At 34.3% G+C, this 16,296-nt stretch overlaps 1 long non-coding RNA gene across 1 annotated transcript; it reads left to right on the plus strand.

Moving 5' to 3' along the window:
* The first annotated feature begins 1,835 nt into the window (after positions 1-1,835).
* Positions 1,836-15,109, plus strand: LOC108484554 (uncharacterized). The gene is made up of 4 exons (XR_001871277.2): positions 1,836-2,211; positions 2,325-2,388; positions 3,395-3,449; positions 14,876-15,109. It is a non-coding gene; the product is annotated as an uncharacterized LOC108484554 (long non-coding RNA).
* Positions 15,110-16,296: the final 1,187 nt, after the last annotated feature.

The following is a 16,296-nucleotide window of genomic DNA, read 5'->3' on the forward strand; positions in this document are numbered from 1 at the left end:
AATACATTGGTTTCCAGCTTCTACTTCTTATTATGCTTTGTACAATACCATCAGTAGACTTGTTCTAAGACTATTTTTTTGCACGAATTTTGCCAATGGTGACACTTTCTTTTAATCTAGATATTTTCCATGATCCTATGTAATAATTCAATCTTGAAACTAATTTCTTTTTTTGAGTCCATTATATCTAACATCATTTAAAGTTTTAATATTTAGTGAATTGTTAAATGTATGATGACTCTTATTTCAATTGAATTCGTTCTTTAATATTTTTTTTCAATTTCATAAATGAATTGGTTTACTAACTTTCTTTTCATAATTCAACTCTATATAATCAATTTCTTTTCCCCGGTCATGGTTTAATCTCACTTAATTCAAAGCCTTAAGAAAAGTTATTACCTCTCATTTTTTTTTCAATTAATGACAACACTTGAAATTTCAATGATACTTTTTTAATTGTTGCCAACTCCATACACTTTGGTACGTCAGTATTCTCCTCGGTGATGCTCGTACTTCCAAACCTGAACGCAATTCAATAATTCATCAATTTAATAGATTATCTTGTATAAATCTCTAAATCCTTTACTTATAAACATATATGTTAGTGCCCATTTAAAATTATGGTTTGTATCAAATTATTTATCATGCCCCAATTTTCTTAAGTTAGGAATGTTAAAGTATGTTAAGTAATTTAATTTGGTTTAATGGTTGAGGGTTATGATTGTGTGTGAGGTTCTAGATTCGAATTATTTCTTTAAACATTTTGTTAACTTTTGGCTCTATCCCTATCCCTAATATTTGACTTAAATCTTATTTTTGTGAGTTTTGTATTTGAATCCTTGTGTATGCAAAGTGAGAATTCTTTTTTGTTTCTTGCCATGTGTTAGAAGTTGAGTTACATCCAAATTCTAAACAAATCTGATAGGGTTTTAACAAAATATTTTATTTTATTTTTGAATTATCAAAAAAAAAATCCCTAAATTTGCTCCCACTTTCAACCGTCTAATCCCCATTCCCTTCACGCTTCTTTTTTTTTTCTTTTGTTTTTTCTGTATTCTCTTCTTTTGTTTTTTTCTTTCTCTTCTTTGAATTTGTTTCTTTTTCTTTTGATGTTAATTGTTACTTGCTGTAATCCATTCTTGTTTTGGTGATAGGGATACTTGCTTTTGGATTGTGTTTGCATGTAGTGTAAGTTCATCAAATTAATTTTTATGAATTCCTTAGTCATTGCCAAATTTTCTGAATTTTTTTAGATTTTTTGCTATTTGTTTAATTTTTTTTCCTTTTTATGATTTTTTGAATTTATTTTGAAAATAAAAATAAATCTTTTTTAATGTCATTATTGGTTGAATGAACCGCATCACAGTTTGAAACTTCAGGTACTAAACTAATACAAAAAATTCTTTAAGTATCAAAATGATAATTGGGTGCAACTTTGGGAAAGGTTGTAATGTCCCAAAAATTTAATCTTTGATTTGATAAAATTCATCATAACTAAGTATTTCCTTTAGTGGTTAAGTGCTTTGGGTATGTGTTTAAGATCTTGCGTTCAAATCTCACTTTTAGATTTTCTATTATTTTTTACTCCTAATCTTATCTTGGTCTTTGTGACTTAAATATTATTTTTGTTCAATTTATATTAGAATGAACCTACTAGTTCAATAGTAAAATATTAGTTTATTTTTTTATCTTGTGCTCGAATCCCTGCAAGAGCAAAGTGGAATTATAGTTTTCATGCCAGTTTCATTGCCGTCTTTGTGGATGCCAGTTTCATTGCCGTCTTTGTGGACGAGTGGGATTTTATTAAACTCCTATTAGTTGAAAGTGGGATAAGATTTGAATTCTTTTTTAAAATTTTAATTTATTAATTTATTTTATCTCTTTCCAGCCTCTTGTCACGTTTTCACTTCTTTTGTTTTTATTATTTTCATTTTATTTTTAATTTTTCAAATAAATTTGCTCCCATTTTCTTTCTTTCCCCACATTTGTTCCCCAATTTCCCCATTTTCACGCCACCATGCTTTGCAACCGGTTCTGTTTTGTTCCTTTCTATTCTTCTTTTGATTCTTGATCTTTTATGTTTTTTTTTCTTTATTTTGTTTTGGCTGCCATTCTGCTCTTAAATGGATTCTCTATTCACGACTTTGCTTCTCGTTCCCTTGTTGTTCGCTTCATTCTCGGTGTTGTGGTTTGTCGTAGTTGTTTCGTCAGGTAACATCGTGATTTTGTTTTAGTAGTTCGGATTCAGGAGTATTATTGAACCTTGATGGGGAGTCTGAGTGTTACAACAATTATAATTGTTTTCTTTTGCGTGTTGTCAGCAGAGGATTGTGTGGCTGTTGGTTCTGCTCCAGCCACTTAAACGTCTTGTGTTCGTTGTTTCGTAGCGTAAGTTTCTAGCGGTTCTTAGAAGCCGATTGTAGGTGTTTTTTTGGATCATTTGATTTAGTTTTTGTATAGTCGCTATTGATTGAGCATGTTAAATGACATTTTTAGGTTTTGGAAGTCTGTGGTTCCATTTGCATCTAAGTCGAATCAAGAGTGTAATGAAAAACCCAAAAAATAGTGAACGATGAAAGCCAAAAAAGTGGATTCTCGACACCACACAACTATGTGGTAGGCCGTGTGTGACACACAGCCGTGTGATGGGCCATGTGCTGGACTATGTGAGACATACGGTCTAGGTTATTTTGGTCGTATGGGTTACAGAGGCGTGTGGGCTTAAAATTATTAATTTTTCCCTAAGATCGTAAACATCATTTGGACCGATAGTAGGTCTTCCGTAGGGTCAGTATGTTATAAATTAAGCTATAAAACACGAAATCTAGCCATCTGTTAGCGTAAAATTAGATATAAATACGCACGTTGAAATAATATAAGATAAGTAAAATCTGTAATATGCTACATATGAACTAAAAAATGTTATGTATGTCCTGATATTTGATAAGCATGACTTGAGTTTTGATATTGAGCATCTATGGCATATACATATTTGGCATCTAATATTTCTGTATGTGCATTTGGAATGAGATTTGTGTATTTGGAGGAAGTGTGGGCAGTCTAATAACTTACCGTATTTGGTGGCTCAGCCACACATAATTCTATACGCAGCGATAAATCATCGAATGATCTGGTAGCTAAGCTGCAAATATTATAAAAAATGTCATACTGACACTAAACAGTGTATAGGGTTGGATGAGTATTTAATACCCTATATGGTGTGCAGGGATGGGGATTGGATTGTAAATTTGCATCTAATTTTGTTTCGATATGTGATATATGTTTTGTATCTGCTCTGTTATGAGTTATGTCTGAAATTTAATCTGTGATATTGATTTAATAAGTTACACACTGAGTTTTGAAAACTCACTCTCTGTTTGTCTATCACTTTTAGGTAACCCTCAAACTTAGGTGGATCGGTGCAATGGGAGCTCAGTTATAATATCTTGGTACATTTGATTTATTTAAAATTTAAATTAAGGTGTTTTTTAAATTTTGGACTGTTTGGACACTTGAGACTATTTTGTTTTTGGACTTTAATATCATTTTTTTCTCAAAATTGATTAAATGTTTTTATCGACGACACTCGATTTTCCTACAAAACAGTGGAGTTTACAGCAAAACATGATGTTTTTCAAAATTTAACACATTAAAAATTTTCTCTGCAAACTTATACATTTTAGAAAATGTAAACAAACAACCGTTTCACAAATCAGTTAAGAAAGATATGTTATCAAATAAATCAGATTTTTACATCAAAAAAAACTAACGACACTTTTTGAAAACCAACGAATTTTGGGTTTTCGAATGAACTTGCAATAACATCTCCAGATATGGCATAACGTTTAGGCTAAGTTTTGGGTGTTACATTTTGTGGTATCAGATTCAGGTTGCAAAACTTGAGTTGTGAAATTTTGGGTTTAAAATTTTGTGAAAACTGTTTTCCAAACAAAACCTATTTTTGTTTTAATCTAAAAAAAATAAGTTATGGAAAACCAAGTCTCTGATGCCAATCATGTAAGTACTTTTAACTTAGTTAAACTTATAGTTTAGAAAATTCTGAAACCATTAGAACTACTCAGCGATAGTTAGAATGTAGGAAACTTCATAAATTCTTCTGATAACTTTTTGAGCATAAAATATATGTTAATAAATATCATAACTGATACATAAAATTATGTAATATAGATAAACATACAATGAGTGCACATGGAACTCGCGGGTGTGGTACCTGTGGGCATGGTGGAGACTGAAAAAGAGCTCGAGCTGAGCCATCGTTGATGGACAATATGCCCAATTTAGATACAAGTGAAATGCTGGGTACACCTACTATTGAGACTGGCTTTTAGACTTAAATGGTTGGGGACGAAGCATTGTCCCAAGCCATGTTGAGGATTTTGGAGAGTGTTGTTGAGCCCCATTCTAGATCTGAGAGCCGTGGGTCAGTAACTAAACGACTTCGGTCCAATGGTGCTGAATTGTTTAGGGGTGTCACTGAAGTCGCCTTGAATGTGGTCAAATATTGGTTAGAGGCCACAGAAAAAATTATGAATAATATTGACTGCACCTCTCGAGCAAAAATTGAAGGGCACAGTGTCTTTTCTTTGCAACAAGACATACCAATAGTGGTTGACATTTAGGAGGGTACTCAGCCTGATCAGATTTCTTGGAAGTCTTTTAAGAATACCTTCCAAAGCAAGTATGTAAGGGTGAGTTATGTAAAAGCTCATATACACGATTTTATGGGCCTTACTCAGGTAGATGGGGTCATGGCTGAGTATGAGGCCGAATTTCTGAGAATCAATAGATATGTTCGTGGGCTTGTGTCGACTGATTATGACAAGTGTATCCGTTTCGACGAAAGGTTGAAGTATGACCTCAAGGTTTTGATAGCTCTACAGAGGGAGCGGGTTTTTGTCGTCTTGATGGACAAGGCAAAGATTGTTGAGGAAGTTAAGCGCACTGAGTGCGAAAATAAATTGGGAGAGATAGGAATAAAGGGGATTCAGAGCCCTTTAGTTCTGTTCAGAAGTCTAAGAAACAAGTCAGATTTGATGGGCCTCCGAAGGTTGAGGATCCTGTTGCTCCTACTATGGTTCAGACATTTGGAGATTGTGGTAGACACCATACGGGCGAATGTTAGAAGAGGTTAGGAGTTTGTCTATGATGTGGGTCGATGTAGCACGATATCAGAAATTATCCACAGTGCTCTGATCAGGTACAAACTCCAGCTCTGGGTTTGGTTCAGCTTTAGAGGGTAATACAACAACCTTCTAGGGGCCGTGGTCTGGCCAGGGGTGGTAACAGTATGAGTAGATGTCAGAGAGCACTGGGCAGAAGTTCTAATTAGAATGAGGTTAGGTAGCCTACACTAGTTTTTATGACTAGGCACTACAAGAACAAATACACCGTAGATGTTATCGCTGATACATTTTTCATTAATTTTGTACCATATTTTGCATTGATAGATATAGGTTCAACTCACTCCTATATATCTACCTTCGTTTCTCTGAACTTGGGTATTTTTGTTGAGAGAACTTTTGGTGAGGTTACTGTGATCAGTCAATCAGGTCAATCAGTTCTAGTTTATAGGATTTATAGAAGAGTATAGTTGGAGATACAAGGTGTAGTGTTTCCGGTTAATCAGATGGAATTGTCATTCAAGGAATTTTATCTAATTTTGGAAATGGATTAGCTTATGGAGCATCGAGTTAGCTTGGATTATACTACTAAAAGGGTAATCTTCAAATCTAATGATGGTTTGAAGGTTGTTATGAATGGCGAGCATTGAGATTACCTCTCTAATGTGATCTCCACTCTTGTGGTCAAAAATTTGGTTCGAAAAGGATGTAAGGCATTTCTTTCCTTTGTGTAGGACTCAACTTCTATGGGTTTATCTGTTGGTGATATTTAGATCGTAAATGAATTTTTAGATATCTTTCCCAAGGAATTAATGAGGTTGCCTTCGGATAAGGATGTCGAATTTGGTATCGAGATTCTACCGGGTATAGCTCCGGTGTCCATCATTCCCTACCGTATGGCATCGAATGAGCTTATGGAATTAAAGGCTCAACTTTAGAAACTTTTCAATCGAGGGTTTATTCATCCTAGTGTGTACCCATGGCGAGCACCAGTTCTATTTGTAAAGAATAAATATGATACAATGAGGACGTGTATGGATTACTGTCAGTTGAATAAGTTGATGGTAAAGAATAAGTACTTAATTTTGAGGATAGATAACTTGTTCAATCAGTTTCATGAGGCCTTTGTGTTTTCTAATATCAGTCTTCGTATTGGGTGCCATCAGCTTAAGGTTAAGGGGATTGATGTTCATAAAATTACTTTAAGGACTCGTTATGGGCATTACGAGTTTTTAGTCATGCCTTTCAGTTTGATGAATGCTCTGACTGTATCTATGGACCTTAAGAATCGGGTTTTTCTGTCTTATTTGGATCAGTTCGTTGTCGTCTTCATTGATGATATTCTGGTATATTCTAAGACTAAGGATGATCATGATGAGCATCTTAAAGTAGTTCTTCAGATACTCTATGAGAAAAAGCTTTACACTAAATTAAGCAAATACGAGTTCTGGTTAAAGGAGAAACTTTTACAGGGCATGTGGTGTCTGCTGAGGGGATTTTAGTTGATCCTAAGAAAATCGAGGATTTGCTTGAGTAGAAGCAGCCTAGGAATGTGTCTGAAATCCATAGCTTTCCTGGTTTAGCGGCTTACTATCAGAGGTTTATTGAAGGGTCCTCACTTATTGCAACCCCTCTAACTAAGTTGTTGCGTAAGAACGCACCATTTGTTTGGACTGATGGGTAGCAATCAAGCTTTGAAAAGCTCTAATATAGCCTGAATCTGACAAAGATTTTTATGATTTTTAGTGATGCATTGCATGTTGGATTGGGTTGTATTCTGATGCAAAATGGTAAGGTAGTGCCTTATACATTTTGATAGCTTAAGTTACACGAAGGCAACTATTCCATCCACGATCTTAAGTTGGATGTAGTTGTCTTCGTATTGAAAATTTAGAGGCATTATTTGTGTGGTAAGAGGTGTATCGTTTGCACCGATCATAAGAGCTTCAAATATTTCCTAACTCAGAAAGAGTTGAACCTTAGGCAACATAGATGGATTGCGTTGCCTAAGGACTACGACTGTATGATTGAGTATCATCTCGGTAAGGCCAATGTGATGGTCGATGCTTTTAGTCATAGAGCAATGTCTGATTTGAAGGCAATGTTTGCTCGCCTAAGTCTATTTGATGATGGGGGTCTATTAGTCAAGTTACAAGTTAAGCCAACTTGGATTTATTAGATTTGGGTTAAACAGTTGGGGATGACTCTTTGATTCTGTGATTTCGTCAGGTTGAGGAAGTTAGTACTTCTGATTTTGGGCTGAACAATGATGAGGTCCTATGTTTCTGAGGTCAGGTTTATAAGCCCAATGATTCTGATTTGAGGCAATCTATTATGTGAGAAACGCATAGTAGCCCTTATGCTATGTATCTCAGCGGAAATAAGATATACCAAGATCTCCTAGAGTTATATTGGTGACCTGATTTGAAACGAGAGGTAACAAATTTTGTCTCTTATTGTTTGACATGCTAGTAAGTTAAGGTTGAGCATCAACTGCCTTCAGGCTTGCTTTAACCCGTTAATATTTCATTTTGAAAATAGCAATGGGTGACCATGGACTTCGATAATGAGTTGCCCCTAACACCCACTAAGAAAGATTCTGTTTAGGTCATCGTGGATCATTTGACCAAATCTGCCCATTTACTTCCTGTTAGAACGGGCTATTCTCTTAAGAAGTTGGCTAAACTGTACATTTTTTAGATCATTAGACTTCATGGGGTCCCGATCTCAATTATTCCTGATAGGGATTCTCACTTTACTTCTCGTTAGAAGAAACTTCATGAGGCTCTGCTTACTCGATTGGACTTCAATACTGTGTTCCATCCTTAGACAAATGGAAAATCTGAGAGGGTGATTCAGATACTGGAGGATATGTTACGGAGTAGTGTGATCGACTTCCAAGGTAATTGAGAGCAGTTTCTACCACTGGTTGAGTTTTCATATAATAACAGCTTCTAGTCTAGTATTCAGCTGGCACCTTACGAGGCTCTGTATGGTTGTAAGTGTCATATCCATTTGTGCTTGATTGAGTTGGGTGAGAGATGGGTTCTGGGTCCTGAATTGGTTTATGAGACTGAGGGTAAGGTTAAACTGATTCGAGATCATCTTAAGGCGGCTTCTAATAGATAGAAATCTTATTCGAATCTAAAGAGGAGAGATATTGAGTATTCTGTGAGGGGTCAAGTCTTTTTGAAGGTATCTTTGTGGAAGAAAGTTCTATGATTCGAATGTAAAAACAAGTTGAGCCCTAGGTTTTTTGGACCTTGTCAAATTCTGAAATGTGTAGGACCGGTCTTCTATCAGCTAGAGCTACCTCTAAAGTTGGACCGTATTCATGATGTTTTCCACGTCTCTATGTTGAGGCGATATCGATCTGACCTATCTCACATTGTATCTGTTGAGGAGATTGAAGGAAGACTAGAATTGACCTTTGAGGAGGAGCCAGTTTAGATTCTAGATCAAGATGTTAAGGTCTTGAAGAGGAATACCATCTCATTGGTAAAGGTTTTGTGGAGGAATCATAGTATTAAAGAAGCCACTTGGGAACCTGAGGATTCGATTCGACTATAATATCCACATCTTTTTGAATCAGGTAAATTTCGAGGCTGAAATTTCTTTTACGGGTGAGAGTTGTAACATCCCAAAAATTTAATCTTTGATTTGATAAAATTTTTCATAACTAAGTATCTATTTTAGTGGTTAAGTACTTTGGGCATGTGTTTGAGGTCTTGGGTTCGAATCTCATTTTTATAAATTTTGTTATTTTTGGTCCCTACTCCTGTCTTGGTATTGGTGACTTAAATATTATTTTTATTCAATCTGTGTCAAAATGAGCCTGCTAGTTTTATGGTAAGGTGTTGGCTTACCCTTTGGTTTTGTGTTCGAATTGTTAGGAAATATGCCCATATTATAGTACATATGTAACTATTTTCTATTTATTTGAATGATGAATAAATAAATAAAGTTAATTTCACATTTCACTATTATATCTTTTGTATTTATGTCTTTTATATTTTGCATGCATAGTGAAATTGTGATAAGCAAATATTAGCTCATTGATTGTCTAAAGTTCAAACTAAAGATAAGTAACATTGTAAAGAACGTTTACATTGTGAGAAAGACAACTTACTTCATTAGATAATCTAAATGAGTCTGTAATCCCGTAAAAGAATCAAAATGAGTATTTGATTCAAATACTGAGAAGGATTATTATGTCGTCTACAATTCCAATTGGGGAGATGGCTAGTCTTGGCTATCGGAGCAGTTGACTCCAAGTGTAAAGATATAAATGTATTCATTGGTAGAATGATACATTGGACTAAACCCAATATGAATTATTTCTGAATCCATTTGTGAATTAATTCACCTGTGACGTTCATGGTGTGATTTACCTAAATCCTGAGCTAGTCATTGACAATGCGTATGCAACTTATGTGCTTTGATTTAAGTAGAGGCTTATGCTCTAAAGATGATCGAGCCTATAGTTGGTATGTTGAATACATGACTTGAGTATGGCATGGCTTTACTAACAACAGTGAAATTCATAGCTCAGTTAAAGAGTTAATGATATCCACTCATTGGCATTGTGTGGATTGATAAATATGGAATGTGGCCAGGGTTTTCTTGTTCTCGAACGAGCAATTTATCACAATCATTTGTTGACAGTAATTATATTAATCATTAAGAAAATACAATGGTGACAATAGGATAAAATATGATTGTATTGAGTGAACGAATTTAACTCAAAGAAATCAATGATATCATATAAGGGTAACACACACATGATAAGGTCATTGGACAAAGCAGTTGGATGAATTGCTTTCGTAAATAGTATACAGTAAGGAGTTTTCAATCATGGTACTTCTTGTGGACTGACTATATGATTAAGTAATTACGAATTATCGAAACGATGCTTCTGGACATAATTGCAATCACCAGAGCCTAATTGTATATGTTCAATTAGTCCCTTCACTAGCTCAACAAAAGCTCGATCGGAGATAATAATAAGGAAAGCCCAAATAGACTTGTCCGCATGAGATTAATGGATAGCATCTCACCTTGTAAGGCGGTAGCTGGTGACCAGCCTGGCCAAGAACCATGAAGTTCATTTGTTGGAATTGTTGAGGGCTTAGAAACCCCACGACAGTTCGAGAGCTTAAGCAACTACTTGTTGCGAGTAACCCTGATCTTGTATTTCTCTGTGAAATGAAGTTGCAAACGGTTAACCTATCTTGCATTCAAAACATTTGCAGGATGAATGGAGGCTTGGCTGTTAGTGCTGAAGGACAGAGTGATGGTCTTACGTTACTGTGGAAAAAGGATTTGGATGTCTCTATGCAAACTTATTCCAAACACCATATTGACTCATTGGTTCATATGGAGAACAATAGCAACATGAGATTCACCAAATTTTATGGACATGCAAATCCAAATATGAGAAACAGCTCATGGGAGATGCTAAGGAGAGCGGGTAACTCGGTTCAAGAAGATTGGGTGGTGGGAGGAGATTTCAACATCATTCTTAATAATGACGATAAAGAATGTGGCCGTAAGAAAGCTCAGGCTGACATGCAAGACTTCAAAGATGTGATGGATAAGTTGGCTCTTGTTGATATAAAAACAAATAGAGGGTGGTTTACATGGGTCAATAATAGGGAAGGGAAAAACCTTGTCAAAGAAAAACTTGATAGATACATGGTATCGACAAATGGCATCAATAATTTGCCTTTTATGGAAACCAATGTTGTTAGATAGTCCAAGTTTGGTCATGATGCTATTCTTATGGATTTTGGGGGTTGTAAGCCAAAGGAGAATTTTACAAACCATAGGTTTCTATTTAAGTATTATAATTCTTGGGCAAACGAAGTTGAGGCCAAAAATATTATTAAGGCAGCTTGGAGCTGTAACGATACGAATATCATAAAGAAGTTTGATAGGGTGCGAACGAACCTTGGTGAATGGCAAAGAAACCATTACAGTAGAATGAAGAAACAAATCAATAAGCTTGAAACTAAGATTAATAAAATCATTAATGGGATGCAGAGCTACAATGCGAATTATTTAAAGGAAGCCAGGTCAAAGCTCAGTCACATGTACGAAAGAGATGAGTATTATCGGGCACAGAGATTGAGAATTAAATGGCTTAGAGAAGGAGATAGAAACACTAGGTACTTCCATGTAAGAGCTACGAGTAAACAAAAGAAAAATAGAATTGAGAAGCTCAAAAACTCAAGTGGGAATTAGGTGTATAAGGTCAATGACTTTTGTAAAGTGGTTGTAGATTATTTCCAGGATTTGTTTAAGTTCGATGCCCCGACAAATGGTGACTTTAATATGAACTACATTTAACATTGCATCACTCAGGAGATCAACAATAGCCTTACAAGGGATTTTACTGATGGTGAAATTCCTGAAGCTTTTAAACAAATGGATCCCAAAAAAGCACCTGGGATTGATGGCCTATTGGGCAGCTTCTTCAAAAACAATTGGGATGTTATTGGCAAAGAGGTTGTATGGTTTTATCTTGATGTTTTAAAAGGGAAAAAGGATGTCAAATGTAACGACCCGATAGTTAGGGGTGTTGAAAAGTGTATTCTCGGGACTCCGTAACCATAAACTAGACTTGTAAATATTTTTATTAAATATTTATGAGGCTAGCTTAGTAGTTAATTAATTTTCGGATTAGTAAATTTTGTGAAATTAGGACTTTTTAAGGTACAAGGACTAAATCGCGTAAGGGTTAAAAGTTTAATTATAAATTGAAATAAACTTAAGGGGCTAAAGTAGCAATTATGCCATTTAATTAATGTTTGTAAATAGGTGGCCAGCCATGAGCTAAGTAAAATGCATGTATATATACTATAAATATGTGTGTTTTAACATTAATGTATATATATTATAATAATTAAAATTAAAGTTATAATAAAAGAAAAGAAAGTGGAGACATGCAAATTAAATAAAAGAAAGAAAGAAAAAGGAGAAGAAAACGCACGACACTAGGGGTTTGGAAGTTCAAGCTCAAATTGGTTAGTGCAATTTAGTCCCTACACTTGTAAGTTTTACGGTTTTGGAATCTCGATACTTAGGATTACTCGACCTGTAATAGCCCGATTTTAGGCCTAGTAGTAACTGTGATTTTGAAACCACTATTTTAAGGCCGGAGAAATTATTTTTAATATTATTTTATGTGTCATATCATGATTATATGAGTGCATGAAATTTTTGGTGAATTAATTTTAGCGTTTGTGAGCTTAATTTCGAAAAATGACTAAATCGCATAAAAGGAAAGAGTTGTGATTTGCTAGCTAAATATGTTAAATTTATAGATAACCATAATTGGGGGTGTTTAAAGTGAAAATAGACCCCTTTCATAAGCTTGGCCGGCCATAGAAACAAATAGAAGTTGAAAAGTCAAAGTTAGGTGAAGTTAGTAGCTTAATTTTGACTAGAATTAAAGCAAAAAGAAAAAGTTGTCATCCTTTCATCTTTTTTTTCTTCTTCCACCGAAAATGGTAGCAAGGAGGGGGCTTGGAAAGCTCAAAATATCAGCCACTTATATTCTTTGCAAGTAAGTGATTTAGATGCCTATTTTTGATAATTTTTGTACTTTTGGAACCCTTGTAGCATGAACTAGCTAATGGGGGCACTATTTTGTGAAATGGTTGATAGTCTAGGGATTTACGATGAAAGGATTTATGTTTTTTTCTGAATTTTTATGGAAGAAAATGAGTCTTGGTTGTGTAATAAACAACTTTTGTGAAAGGATTTTCATGGAAAACACCTAAAAGGGTCATTTTGTAAAAGTTATGAAATAGGTTGTAATTGTGTGAAATAGTGGAAATTTAGGGTTTTCAAAAGAGAAATAACTGGTCAGTTAGGCTTGGCTAATAAGGAAATTTGATAAAAATCGATTTTCGGGCCTAAGGGTAAAATGGTCATTTTGTGAAAACCTAGGGGAAAAATGGTCATTTTGCCAAAAATGTGAATTTTAATTTTCCAAATTTATTTAGTGATTAAATGAGTGAATTTCATCATGTTAGATCAAGAAAATCGAGATTTGGTCTTAAATCGAGAAAGTGCGTGGTTAAAGACAAAAAGAGAATAATTAGCCGACATTGCATTTGAGGTAAGTCTGTGTGATCAAATGAGTATGATATTTATGCCATTGTTATTATACTTGAAAATCTATCTTGCCATGATTGTATTAAACATTAGGTTGATGATATTGTATATGAGAAAGTGATGTCAAATGTAAATAACATTTATGTGTTGATTGAATGATTGGAGATTTGATGGAATATGATATTCCATTGAAACGAGTAAGTTGTATTTAAATAATACAACTACATTGTTATTATATGCGTTTAAATTGATATAGCATGAATTGCTTGGTTGTGGAAATGGTTATATTTAATGAATATTGAGATAGTAGAATTCTCGTTTGAACCTTAAGAAACAATTAGGATATTCATGCCATGATATTCGGGTTATTGGAGAGCCAGTGTAAGACCATGTCTGGAACATGGCATCGGTACGGATATGTGAGAGCTAGTGTAAGACCATGTTTGGGACATGGTGTCAGCCTCGATTTTGATAATTAATATAAGACCATGTCTGGGACATGGCATTGGCATTATACCCTATGTTTGAGGCTTAGTAAATATTCGATAGCTTTCTAAATGGTTCAACGGTGAGAGTTACGGTTTAAACTAAATGAGAAAGGTTATGACCATATTGTGAGTGGTACAGGTACTTACATGAAATTGATGAGATGTGAATTCAATTCATGTTATATGATTAGTAAGAAATGAATATGAGCATGTTGAGTAACACAAGTATGTATGCCAAGTTCATGAGAAATGATTTCATTTTATGATGCACTTTTAGTAAAGACGTAAATAGGTAATTCATGCTTATAAGAATGATTTTGTGATGACCTTGTGATTATAGGTCTATACTTATGATGTATGAATATGTAACCTTATCAATATGGTGAAAATGAATTAATATGGTGTGATAAACTTAGTATCATTAATTTACACTAAAACAGTTTTGGACAACAACCATAGTCCAAATTTGAAAATCCACCAAAAATTTTGGTAATTGAGTTAGAGGCTAAATAAAACATGAAATTAAAGCCTAATGAGTCTAGTTTCACATAGAAGAAACGGTGTAAGCAAAGGAGTTTCATATTATGAAATATTTAAATTGTTGTGAGACAGAGTCAGAATGACTTTGAAATCCCTTGTTCTGATTTGAGAAAATCATTGAAAATTGTACAAAAATGGTTATGGGTTATAATTTATATGCTTAGAATTCTTAATGAGTCTTTTCAATAGAAATAGACAAGAACATCACCCGAGTCCCGTATTATGAGATAATTAATTTTTAGTGAAGAGGGGGTTAGAACTGTCAGATAACAAAAAAGGGGTAAATTTAAGGAATAAAATGTACTAATTGGCCAAATCAAAAATTCTGAAAATTTTATGGTAAGAATATATATGAGTCTAGTTTTAGGGAAAATTAGTGGAACTTAATTTGGAGTTCCGTAGCTCTAGATATAAATAATTTAGTGACTATGACTCGAGAAAATAGCTTGACTGGAACATGAGTAAAAATGCAAATAAGGTTGTATTACAATGAGAAGCAAGTTGATAAATTACTTATTATTTTTATACGATCTTACTAAGCTATAAAGCTTACTCCCTTCCTTTAATTTCCTTTAATGTTTTCAGGTTAGCTCGGGGTTGGAGATCGTCAGAGGCAACATCACACTATCAAGTTGCTACCTTTGGAATAATGAAGTATATATTAGAAATTTCAAGTGAGTGGCATGTATAGAGATCTAGTTGATTGACATGTATTATTTTGCTTTGGCCAAATGTGTTGGCTTATATTGAGTTATATGTATATGGCCATGAGATGTGGCTCATATTGATTATGACTTGTAAGCCTAGCTATTCATGTCATGTCTAATGTTTATAATGTGATTATGTTTGTTTGTCATGCATGGTTAGTAATATGACATGTGCGTTGGATGTATGCTCTATGACCAATTGAGATGGTCATAGCCATGTAGTAATTGCACGTTCTATACACAACGTGATAATGATTGAATATGAGTGCTTGATGGATAAGTTGGTAACCATAGTATAATGGTAAAAGTGGTCATCAAAATGACAAGTCTTATGAATGTGAAATAAGGAATCTAGAGTTGGTATTGCATGAATAGATGCATTATTTGTAAGAGGACATGTTAACGTTAAGAATATGTCTTAATAAAGAGTGTTTAATCACTAAAATGATGCCATGATTTGCGATTTTGATGTGCATAAGGCTGTAAGAGATTATGGGTAACATGAAGGCTTGGAAAATAGCCTAAGTGTTGGCCACACGGGTTGAGACATGGCAGTGTGTCTCAACCGTGTGAGGACACGGCCTGGAGACACGGGCGTGTGACCTTATTTCATGGGAAAATTTTCTAAGTTTTCCTGAAAATTTTCAAAGTTCTCGGTTTAGTCCCGAATCAATTTCGATGAATGTTTTGGGCTTCGTAGACCCAAATAAGGGACGACATGCGTGTGTTTGAAAGGTTATGAATTAAAAGAGATTTTATGGCCCCGTTTTTGCATGAATGGGTATGTTTAAGTCAGGTAATGTCTCGTGTCCTATTCCAACGTCGGACATGGGTAAGGGGTGTTACACGACCCATGTTGTAATTTTTAGTATCGTTCAAGATTTTGACATTGTTGAATAGTTTTAGTATTAGGGATTAAATACATAGATTTTTAAGTTACAAATGGAAAATGACTAAATTGTGGAGTTAATTGTTGATTTTGAGCAATAGAGACTAAATTGTGAAAAATTTGAAATTAAAGAGGTCGAATTGGAAAAGAGGAAGCTAAATGTGGTCTAGATTTAAATTAGTGTTAAAATATGAAGTTAAATGTGATGCTTAAAATTAGTCTCAATTTAGGGACTAAATTGAAGAATAAGCAAAATATAGTGCAAAAATTGAAATTTAATGTGAAATTGAAATGTCTAATATTAATGTGATTTAATTATTTTATTCCATAGCTAACATCGTACCAGAATCTTCGAGTAAAAAGGGGAAGGATAAAAATCGACGTCGAATAGCTCGAAAATCATAATTTGT

Source organism: Gossypium arboreum, chromosome 7, assembly GCF_025698485.1.
Source record: "Gossypium arboreum isolate Shixiya-1 chromosome 7, ASM2569848v2, whole genome shotgun sequence".
Taxonomy (NCBI): Eukaryota; Viridiplantae; Streptophyta; class Magnoliopsida; order Malvales; family Malvaceae; genus Gossypium; species Gossypium arboreum.